Genomic DNA, 3,806 nt, shown 5'->3' with positions numbered 1-3,806 from the left:
AAAGAGGCTCTACCACAGGTGCGCCGTGGCCAAACTCTCCTACCGGAGCAGTCAAGACAGCTAGACAAGCTGATTATGAACTTTGGTCGAATATTCTCTCCATTCCCAGGACAAACAGATGTCCTGTTCCACCACATCCACACTGAACCCGGCAAGAAAGTGCATATCTGCCCTTACAGGATTCCTGAGGCTCGCCGAGTCATCGCTAAGAAAGAGGTGAGGATGTTGAGGATGGGCGTGATCGAGCCCTCGACGAGCGAGTGGTCCAGTCCCATAGTCCTGGTCCCCAAAGCCGATGGTAGTATGAGACTCTGCAACGACTTTAGGGGCGTGAATGCCATCTCTACATTCGATGCGTACCCCATGCCCCGCGTGGATGAACTCTTGGAGCGCTTAGGAAAGGCCAAGTTCATCACTACCCTGGATTTGACGAAGGGATATTGGCAAGTGCCGGTGGCTCCGGAGGATCGCCCAAAGACTGCCTTCGCCACCCCAGAGGGGCTTTTCCAGTATGTGAGGATGCCCTTCGGACTGCACGGAGCCGCTGCAACCTTCCAACGCCTCATGGATGCCATTCTACGGCCCCATCAAGAGTATGCAGCGGCGTACATAGACGATGTGGTCATCCACAGCGAGGACTGGGATAGTCACCTCCTGCGATTACGGGCAGTGCTCGTGAGTTTGGAAGCCACAGGGTTGACAGCCAATCCAAGTAAATGCTGCCTGGGCCTGTCCGAAGTGGAATACCTGGGGTATACCGTAGGGAATGGGAAAATACGCCCGCAGGCAGAGAAGACCAGGGCAATTCGTAACTGGCCTCGACCCCGGACCAAGCGAGACGTTCGGGCCTTCTTAGGGATAACAGGATATTATCACCGTTTTATCCCGGGATATGCAACCATTGCCAACCCCCTCACAAACCTCATCAGGAAAAACCTGCCAAACCAGGTAGAGTGGAAAGACGAGGCGGAAGAGGCCTTTCAATTGTTAAAAGATGGCCTGTGTTCTGATCCCGTTCTACAGGCTCCGGACTTCTCACAAGAGTTCATTGTGCAGGTCGACACCTCGGATACAGGGCTCGGGGCCGTACTAGCTCAGGGTGAAGGTGAAGCAGAGAAGCCGATTCTCTTCATTAGTAGGAAACTCAGCGATCGGGACCAGAGGTATGCGACCGTAGAGAAAGAGGCCTTAGCCATCAAGTGGGCCCTCGATTATCTCCGGTACTACCTACTGGGTCGGAGGTTTGCATTAGTTACTGACCATGCGCCCCTCACGTGGATGGCTGGTAAGAGAAACAATAACAACAGAATAGCCAGATGGTTTTTGTCTTTACAACCGTTCTCTTTCCATGTCATCCACAGGGCCGGATCGAGGAACGGGAATGCAGACGCGCTGTCCCGACGCGACCAAGACGGTGCGTCTGGCGCCCGACCCTCCGGTTCGGTCCAGGGGGGGAAGGTATGTGGAAGGACCACTAGAGGGCAGGCTGGGCTCATGGATAGTAGCCCAACAAAGCATGGGAGACAAGGTAACCAGAGTCAATTAAGCACAGCTGACGGTACTAATGAGATACTCTCCTTCCCCTATAAAAGAGAGAATGGAACCAGCAGAGAAAGGAGAAAACTATCTCTGGAAGATGGCCACCGAGAGAGAGAAGCTGTGCTGAAAGAACCACGAAGACGGTGACAAACCCGTGATTTATGTTTGTTGTAGTTTAAAGATTATCCTATTGTGTTCTTGTTTCATCTGGAGAAGAAGATGTGATTTTTCCTTGGAAGATTTTTCATTGATTATGTTAATGTTTTTGTTGACAAAATACCCTCAATAGAGAACCGTGTTCAATCAGAAAAACCTACTCCTGACTCGTTTATTCCACCTTCCCACTTTAGAGTGACGCCTAATTACTTGGTACGCTCACAGTAATGTAATGTAAATGGAACGGCACCTCAGTACCTCCAGGCTCTGATCAGGCCCTACACCCAAACAAGGGCACTGCGTTCATCCACCTCTGGCCTGCTCGCCTCCTACCACTGAGGAAATACAGTTCCCGCTCAGCCCAGTCAAAACTGTTTGCTGTTCTGGCCCCCCAATGGTGGAACAAACTCCCTCACGACGCCAGGACAGCGGAGTCAATCACCACCTTCCGGAGACACCTGAAACCCCACCTCTTTAAGGAATACCTAGGATAGGATAAAGTAATCCTTCTCACCCCCCCCCCTTAAAAGATTTAGATGCACTATTGTAAAGCCAACTCTGCTAGCTAGCCAACAGCTAGCCAACAGCTAGCCAACGCTAGCCAACGTCTTCTGTATAGAACTCAACTACCCGGTCGCATTCACAGGTTGTATCACTTTTTCACTTCATTTCATTACAGTACAACGGTTTGATTTGTTTGATCGTAGCTAGCTACTTAGCCGTCTTTGTATCAAAGATAATTGGGTAGTCTAGAGCGATTTTCTAGGTTCGCTAGCCATCTATTGTCGTTCTTTTAACGCAACGTAACGTAAACAACACTGCTAGCTAGCCTGCTAGCCCCCGAATAGCAACACTGCAGAAACTATTACACTCAACGGAACGACTTGATTAGTGTAGTGTCAACAACGCACCCACTGCCAGCTGGCCTACTTCAGCAGTACTGTATCATTTTAATCATTTTAGTCAATAAGATTCTTGCTACGTAGCTTAACTTTCTGAACATTCGAGACGTGTAGTCCACTTGTCATTCCAATCTCCTTTGCATTAGCGTAGCCTCTTCTGTAGCCTGTCAACTATGTGTCTGTTTATCCCTGTTCTCTCCTCTCTGCACAGACCATACAAACGCTCCACACCGCGTGGCCGCGGCCACCCTACTCTGGTGGTCCCAGCGCGCACGACCCACGTGGAGTTCCAGGTCTCCGGTAGCCTCTGGAACTGCCAATCTGCGGTCAACAAGGCAGAGTTCATCTCAGCCTATGCCTCCCTCCAGTCCCTCGACTTCTTGGCACTGACGGAAACATGGATCACCACAGACAACACTGCTACTCCTACTGCTCTCTCTTCGTCCGCCCACGTGTTCTCGCACACCCCGAGAGCGTCTGGTCAGCGGGGTGGTGGCACCGGGATCCTCATCTCTCCCAAGTGGTCATTCTCTCTTTCTCCCCTTACCCATCTGTCTATCGCCTCCTTTGAATTCCATGCTGTCACAGTTACTAGCCCTTTCAAGCTTAACATCCTTATCATTTATCGCCCTCCAGGTTCCCTCGGAGAGTTCATCAATGAGCTTGATGCCTTGATAAGCTCCTTTCCTGAGGACGGCTCACCTCTCACAGTTCTGGGCGACTTTAACCTCCCCACGTCTACCTTTGACTCTTTCCTCTCTGCCTCCTTCTTTCCACTCCTCTCCTCTTTTGACCTCACCCTCTCACCTTCCCCCCTACTCACAAGGCAGGCAATACGCTCGACCTCATCTTTACTAGATGCTGTTCTTCCACTAACCTCACTGCAACTCCCCTCCAAGTCTCCGACCACTGCCTTGTATCCTTTTCCCTCTCGCTCTCATCCAACACCTCCCACACTGCCCCTACTCGGATGGTATCGCGCCGTCCCAACCTTCGCTCTCTCTCCCCCGCTACTCTCTCCTCTTCCATCCTATCATCTCTTCCCTCCGCTCAAACCTTCTCCCACCTATCTCCTGATTCTGCCTCCTCAACCCTCCTCTCCTCCCTCTCTGCATCCCTTGACTCTCTATGTCCCCTATCCTCCAGGCCGGCTCGGTCCTCCCCTCCCGCTCCGTGGCTCGATGACTCATTGCGAGCTCACAGAACAGG

The sequence above is a fragment of the Oncorhynchus gorbuscha genome, linkage group LG11 (assembly GCF_021184085.1).
Source record: "Oncorhynchus gorbuscha isolate QuinsamMale2020 ecotype Even-year linkage group LG11, OgorEven_v1.0, whole genome shotgun sequence".
Lineage (NCBI taxonomy): Eukaryota > Metazoa > Chordata > Actinopteri > Salmoniformes > Salmonidae > Oncorhynchus > Oncorhynchus gorbuscha.
This window is presented reverse-complemented; position numbering follows the sequence as displayed.